Source organism: Octopus bimaculoides, chromosome 2 (assembly GCF_046866305.1).
Source record: "Octopus bimaculoides isolate indiv1 chromosome 2, ASM4686630v1, whole genome shotgun sequence".
Taxonomy (NCBI): domain Eukaryota; kingdom Metazoa; phylum Mollusca; class Cephalopoda; order Octopoda; family Octopodidae; genus Octopus; species Octopus bimaculoides.
Genome location: NC_142929.1, coordinates 51,995,695 through 52,013,740, shown reverse-complemented (window position 1 = coordinate 52,013,740; position 18,046 = coordinate 51,995,695).

The window sequence follows — 18,046 nt, the reverse complement described above, 5'->3', positions numbered from 1 at the left end:
TCAAATCTGAGGATGACTGCCCAACTACCCCACCCCCACTAATTTTGGAAGCTGCAAGCCATTGAAACATGACTGATTATTACTGATAGAGAAACAAGCTTATGCTTGGAGCGCTCTTCATCTACATAGGTTTAATTTGGTGTTGCTGAGCATGTTTATGGTTCACCTCCAGATTTACAAAGATTATTTGCAGCTTTCATGAAGAAAAGGTTGCAAACTATATTAAAGAATGTCTTTGTAATTCAGTTTTACTTAATTTCTTATAAAGAACCTACCAACCTGCTAGAAATAGCAGCCAAATCTTCAAAATCACACCCTATTTTTAAAATAAATGAAATGAAGAAGGACCCATTGGACAAATTAGTCTTAGATATGCAAGAAAAGCTGATCACCAGTCATGGCAGCTTAAGGCCAACAAAAATTTCCTTAAGGGTTACAGCTCCTTTTGAGGGTTAGATATATTTTTAGCCTTAAACAATTAACTCCTTTCAAATTATAGGATGTGTATCCTACCAAACACATTGTAAATTACATATATATCCTGAGAAGGCTCTCTCTCTCTCTGAGAAAAAAATGTCTTGTCTCTTTTTTTTTTCCTACCACTTTTACTAAAACGGTCTCTGCTCCTCTGGGCTTGGTTATTACACTCTTATGTTTGCAGAATCAGGTTTAAAAGGATTCATTTTCTCTTCTCATCACAGATCATACATCCAAAATCCCTTACTGAAAAGAAAAAAAAAACTTTTTACTCAACCCATCTTTCTAAAAATTACCACATCTTAGACTTTTCATCATAGTTGGAGCATATCATAAATGAGCAGGTCTATGAACTGCATCACATAGCAGTGAAGGAAAAAAAGTTGGAAGAGTGTAGCATAGTAAAATCCAGTGGCAAAGCAAAGACCAGTTTTCAACAAAATGGGGACAACATAAGAGACAAACAAAAAAAAGCTGGATGGACAAAAAAAAACTGGATAGTAGGCGCATTAGCGGAGACTGAGCTCAGACATTCAGATGCAACATTTTGAGAAGCCTGGTACATATCGTATCACAATTGTCTCCTGACAACTTGATCAGGTATATATATATATATATATATATATATATATATATATTATCATCATCATTATCGTCGTCGTTTAACGTCCGCTTTCCATGCTAGCATGGGGTTGGATGATTTGACTGAGGACTGGTGGACCAGGAGACGACACCAGGCTCCAATCTGATTTGGCAGAGTTTCTACAGCTGGATGCCCTTCCTAATGCCAACCATTCCGAGAGTGTAGTGGGTGCTTTTATATGCCACCTGCTTTTACGTATGTATATATATATTAGTGGAATTAATTTCCTAATCCTTTTTCCCCCCAACTTCTCCAAATCATTTAGTAGTGCTGAATATTGATTTGAATGTTTGCATGTGGGAAGTTATGAGAAATCTGGGATGTAACATAGTGGAAATATTGACAAGAGGAGAAACAGGTGTGTTTGGGTCATGATGGAGGAAGCATGCTGCTTGCTACTTCAGATCATTAACTGGTAGTTGAAGTAGAAGAGGCAGAGAAAAAAATGGTGCATCTGTCAGCCAATGGTTACAGCTCGTTTGCAAGTGTTTGCCAATAAGCCAGATGCAATTTATTTTTAAATCCAGACTGTTTAAGTGTGTAGCAGTGGCATTGTCCTAGATGTGTAAGCAATCTAGGGTCACACTTCTTTTGTAGATGATCAACCACTGGTCAGAGTTGATGTTTTCTCATTTGTAAAAGACTTTTTTGTTTGTAATGCATTTTTGACAATATTTCATAAGTAAAGTCACCACAAGATATCATTAGAGATTATGATAGCATTGTACCCTCCTCTACTCCTTTTAATAAGAAGAAACATTCTACCACATGCAGAATGTCACAGAATAAGCCTGTCTATCCAGCTGCTGTTTCCCATTGTCAAACTTTGGGATGAATATTAAAGAGGTCTACCCCCAACTGTGTTAATAGTTCTAGGTATATATGTTGAAATTCTGACACTGTTTCCTTAACACAGCTGTTGGTGGTGTTGAAGGGAGCTGTTAAATGTAATGGCACTAAATGTTTTTTCTCTTTTTATTCACTTTTTAAAATATTTCTAAGCCATATTTTCTGTGAATATGTCTACATTTGATTCCTATTTTCCTCTAATATTCTGTTTCAGTTGTTCTATGTTGATTCTAACTTAGATAGGGGACGGGATTTGGCCTTAAAACCTGTATGATTGCTTGTAAACGCCTGTAGTTCTCGTTTATTTTGAGACTATTGTACAGGCAGATACATCCTTCTTATCAAAGTTAGATTGATTACTGCCATATATTTTTCATGACAGCTAAAGAATTGTAGTGAGACATTGGTTAGTACAAATACAGAAAAGTGTAAAGAACTTGAAAGGGACTCCTCAGATTACATAAGTCTAGCATGCTGTCATTTAGTTAGTATCCTACTGTTTTAATGTTCCCCTTCTAAATTTTATTACATAAGAGCAAAGAACTTTAGGAACTAAAGTTTCAATACCAAAAGTCCATGGAATAATATTCCACACTAGAGGATTCTATTTATGATATTGAAAAAGATTTGGCTACACACTAATCTTTACAGATCTAGTAATGGCACCACACTGATGGTTTATTTGGTAGAATTAGAAACAGTTCGAAAGAAGAATGTTTGAAACTAATATAGGAATATTCTGCCAGAGAGAAGTTGTTTCCATAGAATACTTATAAACTGAACTATGTAGGGAGTGTATACAAAAGAGAAAAAAAGACAATTTCAGGAAAGGAGCACTTGCGTAGATTTTTTAGCTCTGATCTTTGAGACTGATTGTCTTGAAAGTGAGCGCAATGCTATTATCCAATTTTTTTTTTTTTTCTGCATGTTTAGTCATATTTAGTGTTTATAATAACTAAGTGTACTTTGAATTTATTTAAACTTTCTGCTAAATGGAGTGTTTAACTTAAATTGATGTTTGAATGATACTGGCAAGCTTTAGGGAAATTGGTTTTTTTTCATGCAAAGAGTGTTACCAAAATTCCTTTTTACCTTTTCACTTGTTGCAATCATTATAAATCATTATACTGCAGCCATGCTGGAGTATTGCCTTGAAGAATTTTAGTCAAACAAAGCGATCCCAGTATCTTTCTTTAAGCCTTGCACTTATTCTGTCAGTTTCTTTTACCAAACCACTAAGTTACATGGATGTAAACACACCAACACTGGTTGTCAAGCAGTAGTAGGGGACACAGACAAACAGATGCATGTGCACACACACACACACACACACATATATTTACAAATGGTGGGTTGCTTTCAGTTTCCATCTATTAAACCCACTCACAAGGCTTTGGTTGGACCAAGACTGTAGTAGAAGTCACTTGCCCAAAGTGTCATGTAGTGGGACTGAACCTGAAACCATGTGGTTTGGGAGCAAATTTCTTACTCCAAAGCCATACCTGCACCTATAGATTTTTTTTTTTTTTTTTGATAGATGATTATTTAGTCAAGTGGGATTTATATTGGTTGTTTCTGACTTGAGATTGAAAAATAAAATCATAACAGATACAATCTTAGCTTGGCTTGAAAAGCAAGTGAGATAAATAATAGCATAGTAACGGATGACTGTTAAGTCAGTTTCTTATCTAAAACTGTAATGAAACATTTCACCATGAAATGTATTTTAGAGGAGCTGTAAAGCTTCTTATTCTTGTGTTGAGAAAGCAAAACAATAATGTACTTAGGTTTTTTTTAATTGTTGGCCAAATGTATTTTGCTGAATACACACTGCACTTTTTTTCATGCTTTTCCATTTATTCTGCCTGCAGGTGGTGGATCAGGTCTGAGACAGCTGAAATGAGAATAAAGAACATTCATGTTCCTTAATAAGTGCACTATCCATTGTCAATAAGTGAGAAGCTGGATAGAATTATTAATTAGGGTAGTTAGTAAAAGCATGCACACATATGTGACATATGCAGCCCAAATGTACAGAAAAGTTTGATTCAGTTTTTGAAATGAGCCCCATCCCCCAGTTTTTTTTACATAAATAAGTAGCATATCATTTAAGTTTATGTCTGGCATTTTGTTTGTTCAAGGGGGATAGAGTTGACAGAAACCTCAATAACTTCATCATTATTCTTTAGTCCAAATGTATTGGAGTCTTTCATTGGAGTCTTTCATGTTCCATCGGCTATATTCTGCAAAATTGTCTTTATGGGGGGGAGATCAATATCTTGTCCTTTCAAAATGTATCCATAAATTGTGTTCTGGTTGTTTGATCCATACATGTATGATAGATCATTTTTAAATGAGCATATATTTTACCTTCTGTGTTTTCCCTTTATTTTTTTCTTTCTAATCATCATCATCGTTTAACGTCCGCTTTCCATGCTAGCATAGGTTGGACGATTTAACTGAAGACTGGTGAAACCAGATGGTTGCACCAGGCTCCAATCTGATTTGGCAGAGTTTCTACAGCCGGATGCCCTTCCTAACGCAAACCACTCCGAGAGTGTAGTGGGTGCTTTTACGTGCCACCAGCACGAAGGTCAGTCAGGCGGTACTGGCAACGGCCACGCTCAAAATGGTGTATTTTATGTGCCACCCGCACAAGAGCCAGTCCAGGGGCACTGGCAACAATCTCACTTGAAAGTCCTTACACATGCCATGGGCACAAGTGCCAGAAAGGCGATGCTGGGCACAGGTGCCATCACGATTTCGCTTTTGCTTGCCCCAACAGGTCTTCGCAAGCCGAGTTTCGTGTCCAATGAAACTCGGCTTGCAAAGACCTGTTGGGGCAAGCGAAAGCGAAATCGTGATGGCACCTGTGCCCAGCGTCGCCTTTCTGGCACTTGGTTTGAGTTTATTCCAACCACATGAGTATGTATCATCATTACTACTATTGTTGTAATGATGGTTGTGTCATTTCTCCATATTAAGTATGGTTGGATAAATTGATTTGTATAGCATTATCATCATTCATTGTGGTCTTTCGTCATCTTATCCCTGAGGCTAAAAATTCTGAGATCTGGTATTACTACATCTCTCTATATCTTCTTTGACAGAACTTTAAACTTTTTCATCCAGCATCCTCATTTGTTGTTCAGTACAATTATGAGTGTAGAAATATAGCAAATATACATTAGGAAAATATACTGGCTAAAATATGAGAGAAGATAAATCTTTTTGAAAATAAAGACATTCAGATTACAGTATAAATAAATAATAATAATAATGATTTCAAATTTTGCCACAAGGGTAGCAATTTTGGGGGAGGGGATGAGTTGATTACATCAACTCCAGTGTTCAACTGGTACTTATATATTGACCCCAAAAGGATGAAAAACAAAGTCGACCTTGGCAGAATTTGAACTCAGAATGTAACGACAGATGAAATGCCTCTAAGCATTTTGACTAATGATAATAATGGTCTCAAATTTTGGGGCACGGCTAGCAATTTCAGGAGGTGTAAGTTCCATCAACCCCTGTGCACAATTGGTACATATTTTATTAACCCTGACAGAATTGGCAGAATTTAAACTTAGAACTTAAAGACAGACAAAATGCCACTAAGCATTTTGCCCAGTGTGCTAATAATTCTTCTAGAACTATAAATTTATAGAAGAATACATCAATTATTTTGATACATGAAGAATGAAAGGCCAAGTTGTACCTGAGAAGATTTGAACTTCAATTACAGAGATGAAGTAATAAAACTGCAAGGCATTTTTCAATCCAGTAACCTCATGTTTCTGCTTTTCTATTTTATCTTATAGTAATTAGCACAGCATGGATATTTATTTTATTAACTGTAGGTGGAATTTCAACTCAGAACATACAGGGATGTAAATAAATACTGTAAAGCTCTAACTATATGCATTTTTTTTTTTTTTTTGTCTTTTGCTGGGTCTGAAGAAAGGTAAAGTGCCAATAACCTTTGAAGGTTCTATAAGATTGATGCTGTAAATGCTCTGCTTAAACTATTGTGTATAGGTGCAGGCATGACTGTGTGTTTAAGAAGCCTATTTCCCAACCATGTGGTTTCGGGTTCAGTCCCACTGCATGGTACCTTGAGCAAGTGTCTTCTGCAATAGAACCAGGCCAACCAAATCTTTGTGAGTGGATTTAATAGATAGAAACTGCAAGAAGCCCCTCGCGTGCGTGTGTGTGATGGTTATAAGCAAGCATCACCATCATTCAAGTGGTTTTGTTTGTTTCCAATCTTCTGTGAAAAACATGTCTGGCCCCAGGGAAATATTACTTTACTTGGAAAAAAGTGATGGTTGACAACAGCCATTGAAAAATCTACCTCAACATATTCTGTCTGACCCATATGAGCATGGAACAGTAGACATTAAATGATAATGATGAAGTCAACATCTAAAAGAAAGATATGTGCAAGGGGGAAGTTTCAGGGGATGGCTTTCTTAGAAGAAAAGACTGGGTGTAGTGGTTAGCTTAGAGCAAAGGGATATTGGACACAATACGGGTGATGAGAGACGGATGAGAAACGACTGAGCTGATAGTGTTTGAGTGAAGGTGACACAAGATTAGGTAGCAGAAACCATAATAGTAATAGTAGAAAAGGGAGAGAGGAAACAACATATCTATAATGATGTTATACCAATCTATCAAGTGGCCTTTCTTTAGAAGTGGTTTAGGATGTCTGTACAGCAGCAGCAGCAGCAGCAGCAGCATCCCAGATATGGGAGCAATACTATCAACTGCTATGTACTGCCTTTTGATGATGATCATAATAAAAGTCACTATGAAAACAAACTGTACCCCTGCCCTTGGTATATGTCAGATTTAATACTTTAATTACATCTGTTTTCAAAACTATAAACAAAAAGTTTTTATTTATGAAGTAATATTCGGGATTGTTTCGAAAAAATATTATGACAAACTGTACATATATATTATGATCTTTCATTTTTTCTTTTTTCCTTTTTTTTTTTTTTTTGTCATTTTAACGGTTTCTCGCATAAATATTAGGCTACAGTTGGTATGGGGTGAGTCTTCTCAGTTGAATCAGCCCTTACTGCATGGTTGGTATTTATCTTAGCAATCTCAGCAGGAATTGAACCAGAAAATATTGCAAGGCATGCAGACCTGTATACTACTGATTCTAAAACTGCTGCCATCTTTTCTTGTTGTAAATGATTTTGATTTAGGTATACAGACAGGATTTTCAGAAAAGAAATTAGTTATTTACATCAACCTCAGTACTTGACTGACTACTTAGCTTATTGACCTCAAGGATGAAAAGCAAAATTGACCACTATGGTACTTAGACTCAGACATTGGTGTTGATGCTGTAAAGTCTGCCATGCTCGTAATCCCATGAATATAATCACCCTCTTGTTGTAAATATTTAATAGGGTTTGATCTTCTTTTGGTTACCAGTAAAATTTAGTGTTAGAACATTCTAGTTATGAGTCTCCATCACATATCTCAGTGTTAGTCATTTTTGGTCAGCTTTGGCCAAATAAATCGAGAGCATAGGTATAAATGGTTGAGCATTTAAAGAAAATATCTTAATTTATATAGTAAATAGGGTTTAATTTAGCATTTATATTATAGCATAAACTGTATGGTTTTTTTTAAGAAGATTAAAGCTTTGTTGTCTATAATAGGCTTTGAACACAGTAGTTTGATTGACCTCTAAACCCCCTACTTGAAAGTAAAGAATGGTATTGCAAATAAAGGGTATTTGAAATATTATGCAGTATTTACTAATTCCAGTTTCTCTAGTTCTTTTCATATTCACTCAAAGAAAATTCTATGTGATTGTTCACACTGTTATAAATATCACTGAAATCTTCAAATCCCATCACATTGTCTTATGAAAGAACCATTTAAAAATGATGTAGTTCTTGATGGTATACAAAAAGACAGGATGGTAACAACTGGAACTTTCTCAATCATTCTTTACCCATGGACCTCTTTGATTCTTATCTTATTCGAATGGATCCACCTAGCCATTCAATGTTTAAAAAATATTACATTTCTATTATCATTATTGGGAATGACATAAAAAAAATTCTTAAAATATTTTGTGTAATGTAAAAGTATAACCACTTCATTGCTGATAAAGTTTAACAACAAAATCTTATATGAACCCTGGTTGAGAACCACTGAGCTAGAATATCTTTGATCATATGTCCATTCAATCAAGGCTGACTTGGTATTAAAGAACTATTATGATCTTTAGTCCATGCCAGTAATTGATATTATGATAAAGTAATCTTATACTGTTGCATAAATTCTTTTTCTCTTTAAAGCCCAAAGCTAATATTTTTTAGTCATGTTTTTTAGGATCACATGCATACATATACTTTTGGATTTTCAAGCAAGGGTGAAATGTACTCATAACTAGTAAATTTTTTGTATGTAAGTGATCAAATTAATGTGTTCACATATAAGCCCGCTCACTCCATCAAATCGACATTGCCTGTATAGGTGCACAAGTGTTCCACATGTCAGATGTTGAAATGATTACAGAGCAACATGAAATGAAATGTTTTGCTCCACTCAGTTTGAGAATCAAAGTCACAATTTTGTGTATACATTATATGTATATATATATATAGCTGAATAGATAACATTGTTATTTATATAGGTAAAAAAAAACAGTAAATTCTTTGGATATTTAATATCCCTTAGGTGGTTATTTAACACCTAACTAAATATATATATATATACATATATATATATATATACAGAGGTTGGACAAAATAGTGGAAACGCCTTAAAATTTCAAACAAATTTATTTTAATATGGGGTAGGACCACCTTTGGGAGCAATTACAGCTTGAATTCTATGAGGCATGGACTCATACAAAGTTTGAATGACAGCTAAAACAGTCTCCAGTTCTTTTAGTGATGATGGTGGAGGATATTGACTCCTTACTTGTTTTTCTAAAATGCGCCATAAATGTTCAATAATATTGAAATCTGGGGAATGTGGTGGCCAGATAAGATATTCAACTTCACTAGAAAGTTCCTTGTGCCATTCAGTAACAACTTTAGCTGTGTGAATTGGTACATTATCATCCTGAAAGATTGCGTTTCTCTCTGGAAACAGTTCCACAACCATAGGATGAATTTGATCATATAAAATGCTTAGATAGTCTTGACTATTTTACCATGAAAGGAAACCATTAGGCTAGCAAATTTCCAAGATATAGCCCCTACCAGATCATCACAGATCCTCCTCCATGTTTAACAGTTGGAAGAAGGCAGTCTGGATAAAATGCTTCTTTTGGCTGTCTCCACTCATATACTCAGCCGGTGGTTGGAAACGAGATAAAGGATGACTTGTCCAAGAAAATGACATTCTTCTACTGCTCTAGGGACCAATTCTGTAGGTTTTTACTCCACTCTAAATGCTTTTCAATGTTTGTTTTTGGAAGTAGTGGTTTTCTGATTGCAGCCCTCCCGTGAAATCCAGCTTTGTGCAGCTCCTGGCAAACAGTTTTTGTGGAAACTGGATTCTCGAGGTGATCATTAAGCTCTGCAGTAATTTTAGGAGCTGTACTTTTGTGATCCTTTCTAACAATTTGCCTAAGAATTCGACAGTCCCTATCTGAAAGTTCTGGTTTTCTTCCAGAGTTTTGTTTCAATGAGGAGATTTTTCCCTTTTTCTCAATAGCTGTCATTACTTTCAAGACAATACTTCTTGATACACCAAACATTTTGGCTGTTTTCATTACGCTAGTGACTGCCATATGAGCACCAACAATTTGAGCTCTTTGAAAGTCCGATAGATCTGTCATTTTAATGAATTTTAATTACCTTTTTCTGATAATATCTGAAAAGAAACAGCAATTTTAGCAAAACATATTAAGCAACAGTAATAATAAATCAAAAAACATAAAAATAAACAAGCTTTTGACGGTTTTATAGATATTTCAAAATTAGGATGCTATGATGCTATGATGCTAGGTGTTTCCATTATTTTGTCCAACCCTTGTATATATATTATGTATATATAAGGTGAAGGCACATGGCCTAGTGGTTAGTGTTGCACTTATGATTGCAAAATTGTGATTTTGATTCTCAGACTTATGAGAGAGAGAGAGATAGCATATGCATACATGTAAAAATAAGGTACAAAAACAAAGATGAAGTAAAAAAACAAACAGTGTGTGTGTGTTATTAGGATGGCACATAGGAATATTGGAAGAAGTCTTATTCTTGACTTTAATTATCTGTAAATTATTTAAAACTAGTGGAAAACCAACTTGAATATCATGCAAATATATAATAAATACTCTTTCAATATTTTTGTTTTTCATACATTCTAATTTTGCTGAATAAAAGCCCTGTTAAATAAAATGAAAGCTAATAAGGTCCTGTGTACTAGATTTCCTTGCAATAATACAAATAAAATATTGTTTTCTTTGGGGGAAATTTTCTTTTCTGCAAAACCTTGAAGTTTAACTTTCAACATGACAGCTGAAGCTTTGATTTCAAGGATCACTGTTTTAAGAAGCACTGGAGGCCTATGAAAACATCTAAACTATTAGATGTTGATGATGGTATTTGCTTATAGAGTGGAAACACATTACACATAGTACTGACATGAATAATAAATTACTAAAAATATATCCTGATAAGCACAATCACTACTTTATCTTCCACTTTTATTATTTGCAAGAAAATTTACTTTTCAAGTTTTCTTTTAACCTATTAATTTTTTTTTTTTTTTTACATGTAGTCTAGAAGTAAACCAGTGCCCATGACCTTTTTCAGTACCTCTAAGACAGATGGAAGGGATAATAGGAAGGAGGATGGGAGTGAAGTGTCTTTAAACCTGAGACTTGACCTGAATGCTTGTACTTAAGTGGACTCGATTGAAAACACTCAAGAGTCAAGTGGTAGGGGTGTTAAACCAGGTGACAATTATGGTTACTGCCCAAGTAAGCCATAGTGGGATTTGAACTGAGAATGAAAGAAGCCAGGATTGACACTGTCCACTGCTTCAGCTATATTTAATTAGTGTTATTATTATTATTGTGTGGCCTGGTGCCAAAAGACAGCAAGCTTGCAGAATCATTAGCATGCCATGCAAAATGCATAGTAGCATTCCGTCTGTCCTTATGCTCAAATTCTGCTGAGGTCAACTTTGTCTTTCATCCTTTCAGTGTCAGTGAAATAAGTACCAGTTATGCAATGGAGTTCATGTAATCGACTTACCCCACTCTCCCAAAATTTTAGGCCTTGTTCCTATAGTAGAAAGGATTATTATTATTTAATGAAAATGAGGCAGAAATTCTACCTACTCATCAGGTAACTAAATTTACAGAACTTTATCAGTTTCAATTGTGAACAGTTAAGATCTTTTGAAAATAATGGTACATCCTAGACATTTGCAGAAAATATTGAACATTTTTGTTCATTTCCAATCACAAATTAGTTCTGTTATTGAGTCAACCATTTTTATATCAAGCTTTTTTGATACACCAGTTACATGTTTGTAACCTACATCAAATACCCTGCATTAGTGTTGCACCAACAAATTAAGAAAATGGTTTATATTCTTTCAAAAAATTCTTTATTACTTAACTATGTGTTTTGTTTAATTTTTAGTGTTTTCTTATTACAAATATGGTCACAAAATGGTTAAATAGGAATATCCTCAATCCCAATTAAAATAAATATTTAAGCAAAATGTTTTTTTTTAATTTTAAAAAAAATTTTTTATGCCATAATATGGCAATGATTTATGACACTTAAAGAATTATTTTAGCAAATACTTTTTAACATTATACATATATTCACTGAATTAATGAAACAGTAATTAAAATGTTTTATCAATAATTGCAAATTACTCTACAGTTTCATTTCAATTCATTTCTGCAGTTAGAGTATGCAAAAAGAGAGTAAAATACTTTGATTTTGTTAACTATTTAATTTACAAAGAATTAACTTCATGACAGAGTTTATATCTAAGAAAGCTTTAATGAACACATGAATATATAAGCCACTCAATTTGGTACTACACTATTGCCTGGCACCTTATCAACTATTATATGTTAACTTACTAATTTGCTGATCAGATGATGCCATTTTCTAGAGTTGGAACTTTAAATATCCTACTTAAGTTCTGGATTTAAACCTTGACCTTTTATAGTTACATCTAGACCCAGTTAGCCAATAAATATGAAAGTAGCATAATTATTTTATGCTTTTGTTTATTTATTTATTTACTTGATTAGCTTAATCTTCTATAAAATTACTTACAGTAGGGACACACAAAATGTTTCGTGTTCATCATTATCATTTTGCATCCATTTTCCATGCTAGCATTCATTGGACATGTCATTCAGTTCTTATTTGAAGTTACTGTCTTCTTAGCTGGACAAAAGGACTACATTCTGCTTGTATATTCTATTTTAGCATGGTTTCTAAAATACTGGATGCCTTTCCTAACATTAAACTTACTTTACATAGAGTACTGTAGATATTATCATAACACCAACACTAAAAAAGTTACTTTGTCCTTTGCAAGACTAATGAATTCTCTCAATACAACATTGTCTCTGTTCTTTCAATGATTATAACAATGGTGCTTGTAACTGTTTTGCTTCTAAGTTAAACATTTAATATATATCTTTGTTTTTTTATATAAACCATTAACCTGTTTCCTCCCATAATTCTATTAACTGGAATTTTTTTTATGAAACTTTGATTTCTAGCATAAAACAGCCTTAGAAACATGCTGGAATGATCAAAATAACATTTCAAAATAACGTTTTAAATAGAAATAAGTGAGATATTGGGTGAAAAATTAGCAAACCTCATTTGAATATCAGAGAAATATACCTAGTAGATGTAGCAAAAAGGTTAGATATGTGTAAATATTGACAGATAATTACAAAATTTGTAATTTTTAAGTGATCTAATATGAGATCACTGGTAGGTAATGGGTTAAAGATAATTAAGTTACTTTCATTACTTAGCCATCAGTTTGATATAATAGATAACTAATTTCAATTAGTTACAAAATTCACGATAAATTCCAGTGTAGGCATAGTTGTGTAGTTAAGAAATTTACCCTCCAATCATTTGGTTTCATGTTCAGTCCAACTGTGCAGCACCTTGGGCAAATTGAAAAGAGCTTGACATATAGTGTGTGTGTGTGTTATGGTTGCCTCATCTCGTCAGATGATAGCTGTCTTAAGTGAGACATCTGTACATCATAGGATTTTTAGTGACAAAAGCTTGTACAATACTTCTGCCACTCACTTGATCAGCATAGTAAGCTTCAGTGACAAACATTGCAAGATGACTGGTACTATTTTGGCTGCATGTTTTATGTCAAAGTATTTATCTCCTGCAAGAGAAGAGATACCTTCTCCACAACTTTGTGAAAAATGACAGGAGCTTCCTCTAGCCATGGGAAATGTATTTAACCCATAGATGGGACCCTGCCAACTATTACTGTTCCTGGGAGCATTGATAATTAAGGGGTGACTTCACACTCCCACAACTTCAGAATTCCCAAATTGGAGCCTCAGCAATGGGTGCAGTTTAATATCATACATGTGTGTGAACATGTGTGTTTCTTTACATTTGCACTCTGCAATTGGTGTTGTTATTGTCATTTCTTCTATCAGCAAACCATTCACATCAGAGTCTTGTAGATATGTAAAATAAGAGATCCATTACCTGAAAAGCATGTAAGTATTAGTGACAGAAAAAAACCATCCAGCTATAAAACTCTGCTTCAACAATATACTTGTCTAACCCATGCTAGGCAGGGAAAACAGGTAAAAGAATAAACAACTGGTAATTTTTTGTGACAAGCAGCTGTGTTTCACTGATATTATTGATAAAAGAACTTAACAACTTTAAATAATATTTCAAGTTGTTTTATAATGTCATTCAAAATATAGAGTTAAAGAATATTCCTTCTGCTAAATTGTCTCAAATTAAATTTGTTCTTTAACTATTTCTAAGGTCAGCCCAACCTTTTCCTCTTTACAACACTCACTAAAATAACATTTCTGTTTTTAGTTTTGAGTCACATACATTTGTACAAGCATATACACCTATCACATAACAGACAAATATATATATATATATATATATATATATACATATCCATTTAGGTGCAAAGCATCGTTGTGTTCTTATAAAGTTTGCTTCTCAATCACATGGTTTCAGGTTCAGTCTCACTGCCCTGCATTTTGACAAGTATCTTGTATTATATCCTTGGCTAACTAGACACTTCCAGGTGGATTTTGTAGACAGAGCTTCCCATTTGCGGTTAGTTGTTTAAAAGTTATATACTAATGTTTAAGTTAGTATATATATATAAATAAGTATATGTATATATAAAAAAGGATTATTGTATATGTATATATAAAAAAGAGACCACTAAGTGGACTGCTAATGTGCTAGAAGAAGATCACTGAATGGTTCTCAAAGAAAAAATTTAGCGAAGCAAAAACATACGGGTGAGACTAGTGAAAATTATAGAAATAAATATAAGGTTATCTGTAGACCATGGTTTCGAAATCAATACTTTCTTACTGAAAATATCTGTTTCTCCTCAGTACAGACTGCCAAAGAGATATAATTCCTAGAACCATGTACTAGTTGTTCCCACCAAGTGAAGAAATGTGCACATGGTTCTATTAATTATATAGAGTAATATTCAAAAGTCTTAGTTTTGGCATGCCAAATCCGGAAATATCTCTGCAGAAAATAATTTCTGCATCGAATTTACCAACTTTGAGAACGTGGTTATGGTTAATTAAAATAGTAGGGTAAAAAAATTGGAGATAAATTAAGACTAACCATTCTTCTATCCCTAGTTTCCTCATTGACCACCAGATGAGGAATCGGGGGACCCTGTCAAAGGCTTTCTCCATGTCAACAAAAGCCAGGTACAGAGGTTTATCCTTGGTTAGGTATTTCTCTTGAAGCTGTCTTACCAGAAATATAGCATCAGTGGTGCTTTTCCCAGGCACGAACCCAAACTGCATCTCATCTAAACTGACTCGCTCCCTAAGTAGTTGGGCTATGACCCTCTCCGTAACTTTCATTACCTGATCTAACAGCTTGATACCTCTGTAATTATTTGTATCTAAAGCGTCACCTATTATACCTTTGTAGCAGTTGACTATGGTGCTGCTACACCAGTCATTGGGTATGACTCCTTCGTGTATCACCTGGTTAACAATACGGGTGACTAGGTTATAGCCGACACTGCCAGATATTTTGAGCATCTCTGTCTTCATACTCTTAATTGCTTTATCTACCAGGGTACTGTCAACTCTGATAGCTGGTCCCTCTGTTGGGTCGACATTCGGCAGACTCTCTTTCTCCCATTCATTTTCTTTATTGAGCAATCTTTCGTAGTGGCGTCTCCAAACCTCTTTCTTTGCAGCCTCGTTTAGTGCAAGCGTACCATCATCTCTGTGAACACATTTCTCCCCCACGACATCACGATTCTCTCTCACACACTGTCTTGCAACATGAAATACCTCAAGGCTTTGGTCCTCACGGCGCAGAACATTGGCAAACTTTTTCTTAGCGCAGAACATTGGCAAACTTGTATTTATATATATTTATTTTTCAATCTCATGCCCTTCACAATACTCTGTCACTTATATTATGGCATTTGATCCTCAAGGTTATGCCCTGCCTCTTGCCACTATCTATCTCTCTGTCTTCCTTTACTTAGGCATCTCATTTATACTCTGATGCCTGATATTTGGCCACCATCTCAATCTTTTGGTCTTCATTCTCTCTCTCTGTCCCTCTCCTGCACTTCTCTGACTGTGGTCCAGTATTTATTTCCTTTGCAGCATCACACCTGTTTCTGTCTTCATTCCCGGCTGGGAAAGCTTTTACTTTCTCTTTCAGTAAGTCACCTATATCTATCTTACTATAACCTTTTCATCATCACCTCCTTCAATGCCTCCTTCCCTCTTAAAAGTTTTTGTCTTGCAAGTACTTGGTGACACTGTCAGTGCAGGTGCCACTTAAAAGCATCCAGTCCATACTGTAAAGTGGTTGGTGTTCAGAAGGACAACCAGCTGTAGAAACCTTTCCAAAACTGACCTCACCTGCGCTTGTGCTACATAAAAAAGCATTACTCACGTTGCCTGTGCTTGTGCTACATAAAAAGCACCAAGTCCACATCTGCAACGTTTTTCTCAGTTCTACTAGTTGCAGCTCTTCCAGAATATTGATTGCTATCAATATTTGTTCGGCTCATACACTCCTCTCCATACACTTTCTGCAACTTTGCTTAGGCCTCTGAGCTGGTATCACCAAGCTTTTGGCAAAATTTTATGCAGATTCATGATCAATGCAATGATCACATGCTACACACATTCCTTCCAGGTACTGCTGCAAACAGCAGAAATGAGCTAGAACGTTAAAACTTAGTGGACATGCACAGCAGAATTCAAGGTCAATTTTTGCCAAGCAGCTTCACTCTACATGCTTTAGCTTCATTACAATGACAACAGTCCAGATTCTTATTATATGGTATTTATCTACCATATAAAAAAGTAAAGAAGGGCTATAAAACAAATGAGTGAACAAAATGTCATTGGCACATGCACACATGCAACACACGCATACAAACGACACTTCTCATATTTCATATTTGTATGCATGACATACATTCCATACTCACAAATCTCATTTATGCACTATCATTTCATATGTGTATATCTCATATATTCCCATTATATATCCATTTGTACTTCTTTCTTATCTTTCAGTTACCTTCTTTCTATTGTTCTGTTGTCAAATAAATTATACATTTTTTGTATTTGATGAGTTTTTAATATCAGTTTAAGTCTGAACCTCAACAAGCTCTGAATTTAGAATGTAGCCCTTCTTCTCTGAAGTCTTGAAAACATGAGGAAACATGGGTTATTAAACTAAAATAGCTAATCTTATTTCTGTTGCTGTTTTTTTCATCTTTCCTCATATTTGAGATATGCAAGTTCAACAGGAATACTAGAACTTAGCTTGCGTTTCATTAATATAACATTTCTCAGATAATGCGGGTTTTGAAATTTCAACTAAGAAAGGGCTCCTAATTGGTGGGAAATGGGAACTGAAAGAAAACCTGCTGTTTTATATACTTTTTTATCAATCACTCACAAGGCATTGGTTGGCCCAAAGTTATACTCAAAGTGTCACATAGACTGAACTCAAAATCCCATAGTTGCTAAGGGGACTTGTTAACCACACACTCATGCGCTTTGTCTAGCCTTCTATTTATATTTCATTAATTTAGTGAACAGAAAATGTGAATAATTTTGGAGGAAAATTATACCAACATTATGTTCTATTTTACAAAAAGATATCTTGTCTATGTTTTCTTCCTTGTAATTTTCAGATAATTCATAGTACATCTAGAATGAGTTATTCTAGATTGCATTAAATTTTATTTACAAGAAATCTCTGAACTGCTAAGGCATACCAAATAGGCATTAAACTTTTCCATCTGCAGTTAGTTAACAATTATTATTTCCTCTGTGACATAACTTGTGCTGGAGGTGGTTCAAGTGTAGCTTCAATAAGAAATGGGTGGAGGAAGTTCTTAGTCTGATTGCTAAGAAAGATTTATCTTTGTGTCTATCTACTGCCTGTATGTATGCCTCTGTCTGTCTGTCTGTGTATATATGTATGCACACATGTATGTAAGTGTCTCTTGCCTACACACACACATTCATACATTTAAGCAATGTAACTCTGCATGTAAGGCAGAGAGAAGCTCAAAGAGCTTAGAGAGCAACAGAGACTCACACCATTAATTGATGTAGGGAGGAGAAGGTGGTTTCCCTGGTATGGACATATGGTGCAAATAGCAGTACCTGCTGTGTTGGGGTGGGTCATGCACTGACAGTAGAAAAAAAACCAATGAATGAGCAGGAAGAAGTGGTGTGATCAAGGTCTTACAGATGAGATGACATAGTTTCAAGTGTTGTTACTGCTTTGCAGTATTTCACTCATACACTCATGATATCATGGGAAAATGGGCATTAAACCCATT